Source organism: Dama dama, chromosome 32 (assembly GCF_033118175.1).
Source record: "Dama dama isolate Ldn47 chromosome 32, ASM3311817v1, whole genome shotgun sequence".
In the NCBI taxonomy this organism is placed as follows: Eukaryota; Metazoa; Chordata; class Mammalia; order Artiodactyla; family Cervidae; genus Dama; species Dama dama.
Window position 1 is genome coordinate 24899782 of NC_083712.1, and position 19490 is coordinate 24919271.

Below are 19490 nucleotides of genomic sequence, written 5' to 3' on the forward strand. Positions count from 1 at the left end.
TCAAAGTATTCATTCAAAAAATAGTTTCATTCTCAAAATGTATATAGGTACATAGATGAGTTTTGTGGGCTTTGGGGGCATGTCTTCTTCCAAACGGTCATTTTTTTTTTCACAATAGTTTTTAGTTTAAATTATCTGGAGATTTAATGAAATCACCGCACTTGAATACAAAATGGGTTTCATTCCCAAAGAATAATATCTTGACTCTATTTCTCAAAAGGGAAAAAACACCTTCCAAATATTCTATTGCAAATATACAATGGAACATATTAGTTAAGAATGTTTTCTAATAATTTATATGTGTGTAATCTATAAAACTGTCAAATCACTATATTGTACACCTCAAGCTAATATATTACTGTATGTCAACTATACTTCAATTAAAAATAAAATAATAAAATAGATAAATTTTAAAACACCCTCAAACAAACAAAAAAGAATACAAAGTCTAAAATCAAACTTCTTGGGGTCAAACCCCAATTCTACCAATTATTTAACAAATCTATACTTCAGGTTCTTTATCTGTAAAATCGGTATAATCATTAATTATAACACCTACACAAAGGTATACTATGAGGATGTGAGTTAGCGCATATAAAAAAGTGCTGGGCACTTAACAGCTCAATAAACACTTATTATTATTTGTTTGCTATACTATGTAGTCTTGAAAGCACAGTAAGTCCTGTTTTCATTGCCATCCTGAATGACTTTCTCTAGAGAGGGTTCCGTGTCTCATTATCAGCTAACATGGGTCTTTGGTGAAGTACCACAGTGCTTTTTCCTAGATGTCTCCCACTAGTAATTTTCTCTTGACTCCAACAAAGCCCAAGTCATACTTTTGAAATCTATATGTCACTAAGCATAGAAAGAAAGGAATATGTTGCATAATAACCTCAAGATTCAAAATAATCATATCAATTTTGTCAGAAAACTGAACTATAAATACTCTGACAGAATGTCACATGAATAAAAATGATGTCCTACAATTGGGATCACAAAAGTCAAACGTGTAAGTACAAGACAAGGAATATCTAGGTCTAAAAATTTAGACCTAACATTCGTTTCTTTCATTCTATTCATGTGATGTAGCACCCTGATTGAGCAAATCATTTCTATCTTACTTCCCATGTAATGACAGAAAAATAAATTTTTCAAAAAGAAAAACTCAAGAAATAAGAAAAAAATATAAAAAGGTCTGAAGAATTCCTAAAGAAAGGAAATGTACTGAGCCAACTATGAGGAAAAATAATAGCCAGAAAAAAATTATAAACAGTAACAATCTGGAAAAAATGTTATTGATGTAAGAGAGATCTGCAAGGAGTTCAGCGCTAAGACTGCATGGATTAGAAACTGCTCTGGGATAGCTATCAGGAATGATTAATATCATAACCAACAGAAGCTCCTGCACCCCACCAGTCCCTCCACCGTCTTCCCCTTTTACTGAGCAGAAGTAAAGAAGAACATACGCCCTTGAGAAAGAAGCTGAGAGGTTCCCTGAGCAAGACAACAAAACGTACCAGTTAGCTACATCAGGGAACTCCCACACCCCCATCAGCCCTCAGACACTGTGAGGCCTCGCTGGCAGTCATTCATCTCCTATTCCTGTAAACCGAGTGGCCTGATGCACAAGGCTTTTTCAAAGCAAGAGATGAACTGAGCATCAAAACTGAAACAGCATTTTAGTGAGCACTGTGTCAAAACCAAAGTAAACCCAACTCAAACACACCAAACCCAAGGAACTAACACCCATGGCAACCTAACTAAAAAGTATAATAATGAAAGGGTCTTAGAGAATATTGTATATACATGAAAAAAACCACCTGTAGATTCAGAAATTTTAAAATTCTGTCAAAATAATGAAAAGATGAGCTAAAAGAATAAAATTACTCATTGAAAACTCTTAGTTGCTATATTAAGAAAGACTTTTCTAGTAAACTATCCAAAAAGACTGAGTATGGAATTTATTAGGGCATCCGAAACATGAAGAAAATTTAAAAAAAAATAGAAATGGCTGGAGAAGTATATTTAGGAAGTGTAAATAATTAGAAGGATGATATAAAACAATTTCTAAGAACAGATGACAACCCAGAATGATAAATTTAGGACAAGACTCTTATTCAACTACATTTTACACCAAAGATAGAAGTGGAAAAGGATAAAATACTTAAAAATTTATGTATTCATATGTGCATATGCATGATAGATATATAGTAAAGATCCATACAATGTATATCAGGAGAATATTTGAAAAGATCAAAGAGCATCTATTGATGATACCTCCAGCAAAATAAGCAGAATTGAAAAGAATAGAATGAAGAGGGCCTTCAAATTACTTTACATGTATTGCTTGACTCTTTTATAGTTAAAATATCTACATACATTACTTGGCTTAACTGGATACACAATTTAAGAAGGTGAATTAATACTACTTTTAATTGACAAATAATATTTAAAATGTCAACATGATAGAAAGTTTGAATTAATAATACTTACAGTTAGTATTATTTTAGTTTATACTAAAATAAGATAATTTAGTAATTTAAGATGGAGAAGGCAATGGCACCCCACTCCAGTACTCTTGCCTGGAAAATCCCATGGATGGAGGAGCCTGGTAGGCTGCAGTCCATGGGGTCACTAAGAGTCAGACACAACTGAGCGACTTCACTTTCACTTTTCACTTTCATGTACTGGAGAAGGAAATGGCAACCCACTCCAGTGTTCTTGCCTGGAGAATCCCAGGGACGGGGGAGCCTGGTGGGCTGCTGTCTATGGGGTCACACAGAGTCAGACACAACTGAAGCGACTTAGCAGCAGCAGAATTTAAGAAGTATAAGAAAACATGAAATAGTCAATTAAATATTTAATTTCAAATACATGAAGTTCCATAACTAAAAGGAGTTTAAAATTAGAGGGGGTCAGAGACACTTGGTCTTACTACATAACACATGCTTATGAAAGTAAAGCATAGCACCACACCAGCTATGAGATCCTGAGTACATAATTAATTCCCTTATTTTCTTGCACAAATAATTGTCTTGCTTCCCTTACCCAGTTCAAATTAGCTGTTCAGAGGAACTATGTGTTAGCAATTTAGGTAAAAGGGATACTTCCCAATAGTATGAATCTTTCTAGAACAATAACATAATTGTCATGCAATTCTCTCCTTTTAAATAGTTCAACAAGAAGACAGAAGTTTTTAGATGACTTTCCTCCACCAGTGGTGAGTAATCAAGTTAGCAAATATTACTCTCCAAATATTACATCGGTGCCATGTAAAAGCCACATGCATTATGAGATCTCCTTGCCTCCTAACCTACACATTTGAGTGAGGGGCCATAGTGCACCTGCACACCCAGCATGCATGTGCAATCTGTGTGGATCAATTTCAAGTCATTCAGGTTAACCTACAGGATTAAAAAGAAAGAATGAAGTGGGAGAGGGGAATTTAACCAAGAGCAATGGATCCTGTGTGCCTGGGCCACGGAGAAGCTGAGCGGGGCTCAGGGAGGAGTGAGACTACCAATGGAAGCCAACAAGTGGTTCAAATCCAGGTTTCTGACTATTAGTCCTTCATCTACTCTCTAAATGCTAAGGAAGGAAATTAATCACTTTTTTAAGCAAAAGACTAGAAAATCAACAGCTACTGAAAAGAAAATGAATGCAGTTAGATCACTAGGTAATTTCTTTAATCCCAGTGTAAACATACAAACTATTTATTCTGTCATGTACATAAGTCTTCTCATTTCTCATAGAAAATATACCTTTGGTTATAAAATAATCAAATTTGAAAAATAAGTTAAATGAACTTTGTACTCAAGTGGAAATAAGAGAGCACACAAAAGGCTTGTTTTGCATAGAAGGAAACTTACTTTGTATGAAAGTATGTCGAAGTTCTAGTTACTAATTCTAAGGAAGGTGGTAACATATATTCACTGAATTTTGGTAAGTTTTACAGTATACAAAGATGCTGACTTACAGAGGTGAGTAATAAGGTAATGAATATTTCTGCCAGTCATGTGTAAAAGGTCATGCAATATTATCCCAAGGACTAAGCATGCCACTAAGTGCTTTACATATATATATTTATTTATTCTTCACAAGAATCCTAGGAAGTAATTGCTATGATTATCTTCATTTCAAAAATGAAAAAAACAAAGCACATAGAAATTTTACACTAAAAGAATCCAAAAAGCAGCTGTAAAAGAAGATGTAAAGTCTGAATTCCAACTACAAACTGAGATATTAACTTCTGCATCATATTCTGCCTCATGCATTATATAAACCTGTATCCCTAGTCACATTCACACTGTAAGTCACCAAGGAGAATGTTTACTGAGGCAGGAAGTGTTAAGACTCTAAGAAGAACAGATGATCCAACAGAGACTCTCTCTGAACTAAGTAGACCAAGTATACCAGATATAAATAAGGCTATTAGTGAGACCACTGCGGATGCAACAGGATTAGGCTGAGATTAGGATCCAAGCACTGACATGTTGAACAGAAGACTTGGGTCGACATTTTTAAAAAATTATCTGAAATTCACGTCGCTGTAAAAGATTACCTTTTCAGCATATTTTAATACTGAAATTTTAAATCAGTGGTTAACTTATGCATTTAAATACAAAAGAAATTAAAGTACTGTATAAAATTGATACTTATAAATAAGTTTTAAGGGTCAGAAATTTTGTCTTGCTCTTTTAATTTTCATTCTCACAGAATAGTATTTTTATATAATGTTCTTATGCTTAAGAGCCTTTTACTGATCAATTACATTTTTCAAACAATGTTCTAAATATACATTGAAATTTGCTATCCTTATGTTATATGACCATAAGTTTACAAGTGTTTAAATTTCTTCAAGACTTAATTTTCATCACAATAATTAGAACCCAGTTGAAAAAATATATATTTAGATTTTTAAGTAATTAATATTAAAATCAGTTTTCTTTGCAAATGTATCTCTTAATGAGATGGGTAGAGTTGGTTTGTTTAGTTTTTCAGTTGGGTCATATTATCTGTGGCTATTACTGTTAGAATGAGAATTCAGCATCAATTTTATTCCTTTCATTGTTATAAGTGTAATCTCTGAAAACCTTGTTCACATAAATAAGTAGACAGGAACGGAGAGTTTGGTTATAGCAACTCCACTTAATTTTTAAAAACCCTTCTGAATCATATATATAAAATTTCATAGTCATTCATCATTTAAGAAAAAGTCATTGCTAATAATCTAGCAGGTTCTCCTGCAGAGCAAAGAAGAGGAAACTACCTGACTTGTAAAAAGTATTTTTACCAAATCATCAGAGCCATGCACTCCCTCAGCACTAACAGCAACATTTCAAATCCTCCCTTTATATTCAGTTTCTTAATATCTTTGGGTCACATGTATGGAAAGATTCTGTGTGAGGAGAGATGCTCTCCTACTGTGAAAGAAAAAATGGGGGCGGGGTTGGGGGTGGGAGAAGACTAGCTCTTTCATCTCAGGGATATTCTCAAGGAAGATCAATTTTGGGAAAGGCTAAAAAATAAAGTTAGAATCTGGAAATTGTTTCCTTTCATACCACCCAAGCCTAGTACCTCTTGGGAAGTCACTGTTTACCCTGAGGATACACATGGTCCAGTAGAGAGCCCACTGGTCTAATACGCAAAGGAATGTTTAGATAGAAATACATTAATGTGTATGTTTATGAGTATGACTGGATTTTGGAGTGTGTGGGTTGAGTTATTTCACCAACCAGCCTCAGTTTCTGTAAAAATGAAAATAGCTTTTCTGAGTTCTAATGAGAATTAGATATAATGTGTGCCAAGAACCTGGTACCATGCTTGATAAAAACCAGATATTCACTGAACACTAATTTTATCCATTTCCCTACAGCATTTTGTGCCATGGCTCTCACTATCTGGAGTCCTTTTCCCTTGAATCATCTCAGGCTTGACTCCTTATTATCACTCTGTTATAAGCTTAAACATCTTCCTCTGACTTTCCTGAAAATCCAGTGAAAAGTAATCCTCTAATCCCTTGCTCTCACATTTCTATTTTCTTTTCTATCATAGCATTTATTGCTACCTGATATTTTCTTGGGTTTTTGTTTGTCATGTCTTGCTTGTTTACTTTTATTGTTTGTTTTTACCACCTGGAACTTAAGCTCTGTGAGAGCAGGAAGTTATTGCATCTCTAGATGCTGTCCCTTACACTGTGTCTGGCACAAACTTTGTTTGCTATAAATGATTGTTTACTAAATAAATGAGTTGATCTATTAGTTTGCTAGGACTGCTATAACAAAGTCACTGTTGTTCAGTTGCTCAGTCATGTCCAACTCTGCGACCTCATGGACTGCAGCACACCAGGCTTCCCTGTCCTTCACCATCTCCCGGAGTCTGCTCAAATTCATGTCCATTGAGTCAGTGATAGTATTCAACTATCTCCACCTCTGTCATCCCCTTCTCCTGCCTTCAGTCTGTCCCAGAATCAGGGTCTTTGTCAATGAGTCAGCACTTTGCATCAGGTGGTCAAAGTATTGGAGCTTCAGCATCAGCCCTCCCGATGAATATTCAGGGTTGATTTCCTTTAGGATTGACTGGTTTGATCTCCTTGCTGTCCAAGAGACAGAGTCTTTGAGAGTCTTCTCCAGCACCACAGTGTGAAGTCGTCAATTCTTTGGTGCTCATAACAAAGTAGCACAGACCATGCAGCTTAGAGAACAGAAATCTATTTTCGCACTGCTTTGGAGACTAGATGTTCAAGTTCAATGTGTCAGCAGGTTTGGTTACTTCTGAAGCCTCTCTCCTTGCACTGAAGACGTCACCTTCTCTCTGTCCCGATGTGGTTGTCCTGTGGCCTGTGTTGCTCCGTCCTAATCTTCTCTTCTCATATAGACACCAGTCACATTGGAATAGGGCCCACTAATCTGACCTCCTTCACTTCAGTTCTCTCTTTAAAGGTCCTATCTCCAACCAGAGTCACATTCAGAGATACTGGACTTCAACATATGAGTTTGGGAGGGGTACAGTCCAGCCTATAATGGTGAGTGACTACTCTGAGTTTCAGATTCTAACCTAAAGCAGCCAGACCGTTAATCCTGACTAGTTTCAAGAATCTTTACTGTTAGGAAAAACGCCGCCTCTAAGGACCGGTGGTAAAGGCCTTTTATTAAGCATCGCTCTCGGGCAGAACTCCAGGGGGCTGGTGAGTGAGGAGACAAAGGGAGTCTGCAAGGTATGAGGGGTGGGGAGGGGTTTTATAGTCCGGGCAGGCATCCAGGCCAGGTCTTTTCATATAAGGAAGAAAGCGCGGGCTACAGCAGTGGTCAGTGTCCGAGGGCTTTATGTTGGTACCTGATTGGACAAGGCTGTAGGGGGCCAGCCCCTGGAAGTTTAGCCAGCCTCCGGAATTTGCCTTGCAGCACTTTCCCGGGGCATGCTCCGACCTTTCATTTACTAAGTAATAATAATTCGGTGATGTCTAGAAAAAACCTAGTAGGCAAAGTACAGCCTCCAAAGTACAGGCTAAACACAGAGTATATTATGTCTACATAAAGTCCTGTAAGACTTTCCTGGTGGCTCAGTGGTAAAGAATCTAACTGCCAAGCAGGAGACCTGGGTTCGATCCCTGGATCAGGAAGATCCCCGGAGAAGAAAATGGTAACCCACTCCAGTGTTCTTACCTGGGAACTCCCATGGACAGAGAAGCCCGCCAAGCTACACAGTCCATGGGGACACAAAGAGTCAAACACGACTCAGTGACTCAATGACAACAAAGTCCTGTAAATATGTTAATACCAGCATTATCCATAATAGCTAGAAACAGGACACAACTGAGATGTCCACCTCAGTGAATGGATTGACAAACTGTGCTATACAATGGAATGATATTCAGCAATAAAAAGGAATGATTGATATACAAAACAACATGGATGAAACCAGAAAGAAGATGTTATGTGACAGAAGCCAGACAGACTGTATACTAAATAGAAACATACACACAACGTTCTAGAAAAAGTGAAACTTTAGAGACATAAAGCAGGTGAGTAGGTTGCCAGGGAAGAAAATTAACTTCAAAAGAATTCAAGTGAACTTTATAGAGTGATGAGAAAGTTCTAAATCTTGACTGTGCTTGTGGTTGTATGATTATATATATATTTGTCACAGCCCATCAACTATAAATCTTAAAATGAGTAAATTTTGTTATACGTAAACCATACCTCAATGCAACTGATTTCTCAAAAACTGCAGCATATCAAGAGTACTTGGAAATCCATGTTTTCATCAGACAGATCACTGTAAGGTTTTTGCAAATATCTTTTTCACATATATTTTGGGAAGAAAATAAACATGCACACACATACATGTTTACAGTAACTAGGCAAACAGAAATGTATATTTCATTTTTAGAGTCCTAGAGAGAGAGAAGGGGGCAGAGAACACTGTCAGGGAGGGTGAGCCTGGCATTTTCCCTAACAGCCGATGGGATAATGCCCCAACCATTTCCCCTTGTTTTAATGCTCGAATCCCAAAACCTTCCCTAAGCAGTCGGTGAACCTATTGGAAAGACCCCTCCAAGCCATTATTACTCATTTTTACTGACTGGGGACAGACTTACAGATTTTTATACACTTTTCTATCCCATATCATTTAAAACCTTCCCATTGAAGTTCAGTTCAGAGCTTCCCCCAAACAATAAAAAATACTGATGCAGTAGATAAAGTGGCACTCAATGGAAATTAAAGCAATTTGAAGGGTTTAGAATACTTAAGCTCCAGTTTAAAAAAAAAAAAGGAAGAATTCAGGGTGGGAGGAGAAGTATTGTCTAGAAGAATTTATTCCATACAGGACAGATGGAGAGGATATTTGTGCTTAATTTAAATGTTCTGCAAAAGTTAACACTTACAGCGGTAAAGAAACACCCTCAGGTTCCTGGCAAATAACAGGAACACTTTATCCTGAATCCTCAGCAGGATCTCAGGCCTAGGGATTTTGAACTCATCTGGAGCTACAGTACCCTGAGGAGACTTCCACGCCTCCACCCCAAACATTCGTGCAACCCTAATCCCCCAAAGTTTCATGTTCTGATTAATTAGAGATACCAGGTTTTCATAATCACTGACTGCTCTTTCTTTTGGGGGGCTGGTTTGCTTAACAATGCCTGACATTTCATCCAGTACACTCTGAGCTTTTTTCCAGCTATAAAAAATAACAGCCTCTCTCCCTGACAGCAAAGAAGGTTTATTCGCTGCTGTCAAATAGATGAACAGTTACAGCTCTCCTCCGTACTCACTCACAGCACAATAGGTGGAACATCAAGAATAATTATATCAAATGGCCATGGAAACGGAGTCACAGGATGTGCAGGTGAACGCCCATTTCAAACTTGACACGCTCTTATGTCTTGTGTTGCTTCCAGCGGCGAAAAGGGCTTCTCGAAACTTCCCTCTGCTCCTTGTTTGAGTGTGGAAAGCTGCCAGGAAGGGTCCTTTTGAAAAGCTGTGATCTAAGGGACCCTCCCCCACCCCGGGCTTGGAGTACTTGCCCAGGAAGTGGCCTCTTCACTGCTTCAGTGGAGGCGACTTATCCGGACAGGAGCACGGCCATGAGGGGAAGGGGCACCTGGAGTCTGGGGCCAGCACGAAGTTGTTGAGATCAGCAGGCAGAAATGCGGATAATGGCACAAGCAGCTACCCAGGGGAGTCTGAGTGAGAAAAAGGATTAATGACCTCTGAGACGTGTTCTTTTTCCACTCTTTTCCTGAAATGCCAAACAGTGGAGCCAGTTATCAATCAAGGGAGTGAAATATATCAGAGGATGGATTTGGTTTGCTACAATGACAGCCAGCTCCACTTTTGAATACGCTTTGAAAACAATTTTTACTGTGCAACGTTGGAGAAAGCCAACAAATAATAAACCTGTCACAGCAATCACCAAGCACTCGTAAATACAAAAGTCTCTGCTGAGCAGCTGTAAAGGGGAGCCATTCCCAAGCTTAAAAAGTTGTCAGTGCTTAATAATTGCATCTGATATCATTCTTGTTTAGGGCTGAGTCTGGGGCGAGGAGCTTCCACGCTCTGGAGGCGGGAGCGTCCGGTCCCCTCTGGTTAGGCGTTCAGAATGGATGCGGCCGTCGGGCGCAGACTGCCGTTCTCTGGGCTCTGTTTTCCCAGCTGTGCTACAGTCATTCACCAATAGGTTCATCTTTTCCCTCAATCCAGAAGGCTATACTCAATTGTGCTTATCAAGCATTTTCGGTGACAAAATCTAAAAGGCAATAGAAATCCGCTGAATGAACATCACAGGCCCCCTGGGCTTTGCTCAGGGCTCCTCGGGCCTGTGGCCTCCGGGTGGCCCACCTGTACGTTCTCATCTCTTCTCCCAAAGGAGCTCTTGTTCCCGAACACTTTGGCCCCGGCTGTCCTGTTCTCTGCCCCTCTTTAAAGGGATCAAACCAGAACTTGACCCAAAAATGAAAATTCTCATACAAACCCTGACTTGAGAGAAAGGAAGTCTCTATTAGAGAGCAGAGTGCTGAGCGGACATTTTCAACAATACCTTGTCGCTTTAGAGGGATTTGGCCGAGAGAAACTCTGTGGCCAGATTCTTCAAAGGGGGGCCGGAAGCTGCCTGCCGAGTGCCCCAAGGGTTCACTGTGAACAGGAACAAGTTGCTTCCGCTGAACAAAGCGCTGTCTCTAATCAACGGAGAGTTTCTAGGTGTTGGGAAGGCTCCCATTTCTTGAGAAAAGACAGGTCATACATCTTTTGATGTTGAAACTAATAAGTTACCAGATTTGGAAGTGACAGCTGCAAGCACAGCTCCCTCAGGAAGGCATAGGAGAGGCGGTTTGTTAAATGAGCTTTCTTCTTCTGTGTAAAACTTCCCATAGCTGGGCCGTATAATGCTGCAGAGGTACACATAGCCGCTTGCTGGTTTCTTTTTCCTGTGATACTAATGCAGATCATCTCCCATGTTCCTGGGGAGCATCCATCTCCCTTACTGAGCCTTTGTTTGTGGTTATTTTTTAGAAGACCTGCCTTTCCTGCCTCCCTCTTAACAGAGCAGACAATTTATGTGGAAAGATGGAGTGGAGACTGGTTAGTGTGGTCAAGCAGCCATGTCCAAAATGGCTTTCTGGGGTTAAGAATAGATAAATCCTCCCAAGAAAAGACAAGGAATTAACAGTCCATGGCTTCCCATCTGGTAACATAAAAACAAGATCCCCCTCCAGAGCCAGAGTGACTCCCCATAGAGACTAACTGTTGACATAACAGGATACCCTAATGGTTGCTTGTCCTAATTTTACCATTTGACCATTTTCAGTGAATCATTCAACAAAGGACTAGTCAACACCACCAACAACAAAATGTGTTTCTCTGAGAGAAAAAATGATGCTGCTTTGCCCAGGCTTCCCATGGAAACACTGGCTTATACACTCTACTAGAACATTCATCTCGTTAGACAATATGTAAAATAAGCACTTCCCTGAGGGTCCAGTAGTTAAGACTTTGCCTTCCAAGGCAGTGGGTGCAGGTTCAATCCCTGGTTGGGGAGCGAAGATCCCACATGCCTCATGGCCAAAAAATCAAAACATAAAACAGAAGCAGTACAAATTCAATAAAGACTTTTTAAATGGACTCCATCAAAAAAATCTTAAAAAAAGAAAATGTATAAAATAGATCTATATGTTATACCAAAAGCAATTTTCCCCATCACTACATCAAAATAATCAACAAATATTTCTAAGTTAATTTTGTCAGTTGCTGAAGCCAAAAATTATTTGGAGTCATACTTGAATTTTCTTTAATCAGTCTAAAATTCAGCCAACTCCACATACAGAGTATATCTTGCATTTGACCAGTTTTCACACTTCTACCAGTTCTACTTGGCCATCTTTTGACTACAGCATTTTCAGTAGTCTTCCTGCTTCTGTCTTCCCTTCTTTAGTTCATTCTCCACAAAGTGGAGATGTTGGTAAAACACAGCCATATTATGGAAGTTGTCTGCTGAAACACTACAAAGCATTACCCTATCTATTCCAGAGGTTGGCAAAATTTTTTTTTTTTTTTTCCTGAAAAGGGCTAGGTAATAAATAACTTAGATTTTTTTGAGGGCCATATGATTGATCTCATGACTACTCAATTTGCTAATATAGCATGAAAGCAGTCAGAGATAATGCATAAATGGATGGGTGTGGCTATGTTATAATAAAACTTTGGCCTTGGTTATTGATCCCTAGTATAGAAGACCATAGATGATCTGGCTTCAGGATCTCTGTGCTAATAATCTTCTTAATAACTCCACTTCGTTCACAATGTTCTCCTGTTTCAGAAATGTGCCAAACACAACTCCATCTCAGGTCCTTCACACTTGCTGTAGTTTCTTAAAATGTTTAACTTAAACACATATTGCTGCATAATAAATGATACTAAGACTTAGTAGCTTAAAACAACAGAGACATTTATTATCTTCCATGATTCTGTGTGTAGGCTGTGCTCAAGCTGGGCATTTCTTCTACACATGACATCTGCTAGAGGTGCCATCACATAGATGCTCAACTGAGTGGCAACATCTAAGAAGGTTTATTCTCCTGCAAGCAGTTGATACTGGCTGGTACGTGGGCATTCCGCTCAAGCTACTTCTCCTCCACAAAGTCTCTTCAAGGGACCAGAGCTTCTTACAACATGGTGGCTTGGTTACAAATGGGGAATGTTCTAGGAATACAAAAGTGGAAGCTCCAGATCTCCTAAATTCCTTCTATGGACCTTACACAGCATCACTTTTTATTTTTTATAGCTCAGTGGTCAAAGCAGGTCATAGGACAAATCCAAACCCAAGAGGGAAAAAAAAAGACTTCATCTTTCAGTTGGTGCAGTACCACCGAATTGTCAGCCATCCTCATTCTATTAACAATGTTCTCCTTTGCTTGTACCTTTTTTCATGTCTTTATCCAAATGTCACCTCTTCAGAGAGGCCAGTTCTGGCCCTGCACCCACCCAAAACACTTTCTATTTTCTTAATATTATTTTAACTTTTCTTATTAAAATTGTTCATTGTATATCTTATATGTTGATTTGCTTGTTTTCTCTTTCCCTATGACTAGACAGATGTGTGTTCATTGTTTGTTCACTATTCTCTTACTGTTTCCTAAAATAATTCCTGACACAGATGAAGGCATTCAGTATTTTGCGAAATGAATGAATGAATGAGCGCCAACTCTGTACTATGCACTGTGCCAGCCATTGAGGATAAAACAAATTGACATAATTCATACAGATAATGTGTCTGCTCTTTAAAAACTCATAGCCTGAAACTGAGCGCCTGTTAATCTGGAATTGATGAGATCTCTCTTCCAATAATGTGACAAAGAATCACCAAATTGTGTAATTTATTAGCAAAGTTTACAGTGCCCCAAAATGAAAAGAGAATACTAAATATTTAACCGAGTGAGAATATGTTGGTTTCCTCTCCTCCATCAGAGGTAGGGGTTTCCAGGAACCTGTGAGGAGAGGACTTATGAAACCATTTCCAAATTCAACAGGGAAAAGTGTCAAGGCTGATTACTGTTTTCTGCGAAAGGTGCTGAAGGGGATATTTACCAGATGGTTTTTATTTATGTTTAAATACTGGAATTAAGTATTAAGAAAGATACTGATGAGAAATGGCTTGCAAGTATCTTTAAAACACAAAATATGATCTATTTTTTATTTCTCTGCATGCTTTATGATTTGCTCTGATATCTATACCCTGAAGGATGTCAGGGAGAAAGCAGGAGGAATATGTGCGGTCTAATATGTGAGGAAACATATTAGACCATACTAATTTTGATTATTAGCATTAATATTTGAGATAACTCTATTTACTAAATAGGGAAGTTCATACAGAGTGATACAAAACAATAGCAATCACTAGCAAAATTCACTAAAATCTAAATATCCTATCATTCACCTCTCAATTCAGAAATTTCTTGACATTCAGAGTAACAGACACTTGTTCATTTTGTATATGTGTTTTGGAAAGTTAGAATAAGATGAAATTTAGGTGTGTAAATAAAGAAGTGATGTTTGCCTTCAGTATTCAATTATGCTTCAGTGTCTACCTCAGGCCTTAGTCATTGTTACTGAGAGAGAAATTGCCCAAATAATTATTATAACCCTGGCTATGTTGCTGTGATCTTTTAAATGGGTCAGAAGTATGTTGGAGGGCCTAGCTTATATCTTTCAAAAAAAGAGAAAGATTATGGGATTGCAAGTATGGTAATCTACATGAGAAAACTAGGCCAGAACTGCTAAGGGACTTTCTCAAGGTCAGAGCACTGCTATGCAGTGAAGCCAGAATTGAAGGAGTCTTTTGGGCCTAGAAAAGAGAACAACAGTCTCAAAGGCCCCTTGCTGAATCATCTAACTCCGGAGAAAACAAAGCATAATTTTAGTTCCATCCTGATGCTCCAGGCCAGCTGCATCTATCTGGGACTTATCACCCCCTGTCCGGAAACCTACCAGCCCCTACACCCGCCCAGAAGACTTATCACCCCCTGCCCAACTACAAGTGTCATCTCAACAAAAGAATACTCAAAATATCCCACCTGATTGACGTTTCCCTTATCGCTTCCACAAACCTCCCTATAAGTATGAAGCCTCCCTGATCCCTTTCGGCGCTCAGCCTGGTCTTTAGGCCGACTGTCGCCCCTCCTTGCCTGAATAAAGGTAACCTACTTCTGTTGAGGTCGTCTTTCCTTTTCTGCCTCGCCGGAACTATGCCTTACAAGAATTTGTCCCTTTCTCCTGAATTTAAGACAAATCTTCTCTACCTCTTCTTTGAAAATCCCCGCCAACTCCCTCAGGAGTCTTAAATTTTATGAACCAGAAGATAAACTATCTCTTGTTCTCACCTGTCTCTATATGGCCCAGAGCTAAGAAATTGGCTTTACATTTTCAAAAGATTAGAAAAAAATTAATATTCATGATGTGTGAAAATTATATGAAATTCAAATGTCAGCATCTATAAATAAAGTTTGATGAGAAAATATCCATACTCATTCATTTTTGTATTGTCTGTGTTGCCTTAGGTCTATAATGTCAAGAGTTAATAGTTGGGGCAGAGACCATATAACCTGTAACCCTGAAATATTTACCATCTGGCACTTAACAGAAAAAGTTTGTCATCTCCTAGCATAGATAATGCCTTTTCTTTCTTTGATATTCAACTTATCCTTCTAACAAGCTATTTATCCACTGTTATTGAACATATTCAGGTTATTTCCATGTTTTAAAAAAGCAAATAAAAAGAGACTTACTCTACCACTTGTTCCAACTACCAGCCTTACTTTCTCTTCATGGCCAAATTTGTCTGGAGGGTTTTCAATATCAGTCTCTCACTCACATTCAACTCATACCAAATTGTTTGTAGGAACTATCACATTAACAAACACACTTCCAATAATGTCATCACAGATTACAAATATACCAATTCTCATCTGACTTGTCTTTCTGGAAAGATTCTATACTACCGATCATTCTTTCATTCTGAAGCAAGTTCCTTTCATTGCTTCTTTGTGCAAAAATGTCTGCTTTTCCTCCAAATTATCTAGATACTCTTTATCTGTCTGTTGTTTGAACCCATTCTCCTCTGACCAGCATTTATCCAATATCAGTGTAATTACTCAGGATCTTGAGTCTTTTTTTTCCCCCCATCTCTGCACTCCCTACATGATTCTTACACACTCAACAGTTTCAATTCCTACCTATAAGCAAATAACTCAAAACTTTATATCTTCAGTTCAGACATAATTTTTTGCCCCAGACTCACAAATCTTGTCTGATATCACTTCTTAGGTGACTGAAATGAGCCTTGACATATTCACAATCAAATCATAATCCTTCCGCATGCACCCATTCCTGTTCCATGTTGTATTAGTTGCTTAAGTTGTGTCCGATTCTTTGCAGCCCCATGGACTGTAGCCCACCAGGCTCCTCTGTCCATGGGATGTCCCAAGCAAGGATACTGGAGTGGGTTGCCACTTCTTTCTCTGGGGGATCTTCACAACACCGGGATCAAACCCGGGTCTCCTGCTTTGCAGGCAGATTCTTTATGGTTTGAGCCACCCTCTAATTTCAGACCTTGACACCGTCGCTCACACAGCGCCTTAGCCCCAGAAATCTTAGTATCAATACTTGACACCACCTCTACCCAACCTCTTATGTCCAGTCTGTCCAATCCTACACTCTTCTCGAATCCATCTACTTCTTCCCATTTCTCACCAGTCCCTGAATACAAACCAGCAGGACCTGTCACCTAACCTGTCTCAGGGCCCCCTCACTGCTCTCAGGCCCGATTTGGGCGCCTTCAGCCTACTGTCTACATTGCAGCCAAAACGACCTTTGATTTGGCACCAGGACAAAAGTTTCCAGGAGGGGAAGAAAAAGATGGGATATTGACAAGATAAAGATCAAGTTGGCCTCTGCAATGAGCTATGAGGAAAACAAATTTTCAACCTAGCAAACTATAAGTAGCTAAAATAGTACTATTGTTTGATGGGAGGGTAAAAAAGACATTTTAGATGTTCTAAACTTGTATATTTTAGTCTTCCAAACATTTTGGTAGAAAAATAAGTTACTAAATGGTTTATTCTAAGAATATAGAAAAAAAATTCCAAGAGAGAAGGATACACAGACACCCCAAACAATAGAACTGACTTAGATGCACCACCCAGGATGTCCACATGTAAACAAACTCAGGATGCCTGTTAAGGGACCTTCAAAAAGACAGTGGGGTTTTTAAAAATCAATTCTGTGCTCAAGAAATAGGATAATGTTAGTGACAGTGTGAAGGTACATTATTATTTTGCAAAACAAGAAGGAAAAAATGTGACGGGAAAACTCCAGGAAAAGTCACAGTAAAACACTACTAAAAAGAGATGGTCCTCAAGAAAGAAAATAAAATGTCATAAGATCTTTAGAAATTGACTAAGTGTAAAAAACAGCAAATTTTAAGAGGTGGTGGATAGTGGAAAGACATTGAGAGATGCTAAATTGTAAATTTACAAAGTGGGTATACTGCTTAAAACTGCTGAATAGAAACTTAAATATATTTAGTTTAATTTTAAATATATTAATATTACAAAGATATCAAATGGAGAGAATTGACTAATCTTCTATCAAATAACAGCAGAAGAAGGAAGAGATGAGGAAGTGAGTAGGGGTTCGAGTAAGTGAGCTAAGCTTGTCATAATAGAGATTTCCTATTACAAATAGCTTTTAGTTGATATAACAACAAATTAATGTAGAAAATTGTTTGAGATATAAATGTGACCACCAGGTGAAAATAAAATAGATGAGTTCTGTGGAGTGGAATAGGAGCTAGGTGGAAGAACTCTGCCCTTTGTATTCTGAAGTCCTTGAATTATTTATTTACTAAGTGAGTATATTACTTGTGTAATAAAAGGAAGATAATTTTGAAAAGTAAACTGAAGTTTGAAACCACTCAAATATTAAAACTGAGGACAAAACTAAAAGTACTGAGAAATACCAACAGAACCCTCACAAAAATAGAGCAACTAAAAACAATTTAGAGAAAAATTTATATTCTTAGATGTAAAACACCTTGACCTCACTGCCAAACAAAAATTAACATTACTGTATCTCTCATAAAATAAATAACAAGAGAAACCTATTAAACTCAAAATGTCACACATATACTGGAGTTGGGAATATACAGAATTACAAAGGTATCTGCTATCTCACATCAAGCGATGACAAGAACAACAGAACAGTCAAATTGCCCGCAGCAGACTTCTAACTGTAATAGTATGAGGCGAGAAAACTTAAGGGTATATATTCTTTACTTATGTCATCTCCATATATTAGAGTTCACTGTGAAAGTGCTCCCTCTGTCAGTAAAACACTGCCTAGCAGCACAATGTGTAATGTGTATCTATAATATTTAACATCAGCAAGGCATTCCGCGGATTCCAGCAGAAGGAATCATTCTTCCCACAAGCTTTAAATCACCATTTTTTTCAATCTTATTTTCTCATGATTATCTTATACCTTTTGCAGCTGAAAAGACCTAAATGCACAATAATTGCATTTAATTATTAGAATAGCTTTTTAAAATCCCAAGTGTCTATTATGGAATTTGAGGGATATTTAATGCAAAACTGAACATGCCCTCCATCATCATTTTCTTTTTGCAGTTAGCTTATTCCAATATGCCCAGTAGTGACGAATCCATTTTCATATAAATACAACCACAGAATCCAATATACAAAAGGCCACCCAAGGAACAGTCTAAATCATACCAAGTACACAAATTGCTTCTCTCTTATCCCTGATAGAATGCATGCACAGTTCCAATGATTGGGAAATCACTTCAAAACACAGCCAGATTTGCTATTATCAAAAAAAGGCAAAAAGTAGCAAGTATTAGTAAGGATGTGGAGAGACTGAAACACTTGTGCACTCTTCATGGGAATGTAAAATGGGACAGCCCCTGTGATAGTTCCTCAGAAAATTAAAAATAGAATTAACATGTTACCTGGGTATATACCCCAAAAGAATGGAAAGCAAAGTCTTAAAGAGACATTTGTACAATCACCTTCACAACAACATTATTCACAATAGCTAAAATGTGAAAACAACCCAAAAGTACATTGACAGATGAATGAATAAGCAAAATGTGGTATACACATAAAATGGAATATTATTCAGCCTTTAAAAAAAGGAAACTGACATATGCTACAACATGGATGAATCTTGAGGACATTATGTTAAACAAAATAAACCAATCCCAAAAAGACCAATAGTGTATGATTATATTATATAAGAAATTTACAGGAGTCAAAATTACAGAGGCAGAAAGAATGGAGGTTGCCAGAGGCTGGGGGAGGAAGGAATGAGTGGGAAGATATTTAATGGATCTAATGGGTAGAGGTTTCAGTTTCACAAGACGAAAAGAGCTAAGTCTTTATAACTCTTTCACAGATGATGGTGATGGCTGCATATTATGAATGTATTTAATACTACTGAACTGTGCATCTAAAAATGGTTGAAATGGTAAATTTTATGCTGTATTTTATCACAATAAAATTATAAAACCAGACTGATTTATTCTTGACAAGCACTAGTTATTAAAACATTCTATCTTATAGTGAGCTGAAAACTTGCTCCACTTTTATCCATTAGTGGTGATGAGATCTGAACTTTAAAGAAATGCAGACTGTTTTTTCTTGCATATCACAGTTCAAACATTCAAATTTAGCCACACCATATTGAAGGCTCTGTTCAAAGTAGTTAAAAAGCCAATTTTATAATTTTGGTTCAGGACATAATTTTGAAATCAGATGGACTAGAGTTCAAGTTCTATTAATATATCTACCAATTACTTAGTATAACTAAGTATGAGGTTACGGGTGTTTAACCCTCTTAAGCACATAATGCATGCCAATAATAGTAGTAAATGGCTTGTAAGTTAGTTGTAAGATAATGCACATATAAGGCACTGATAAA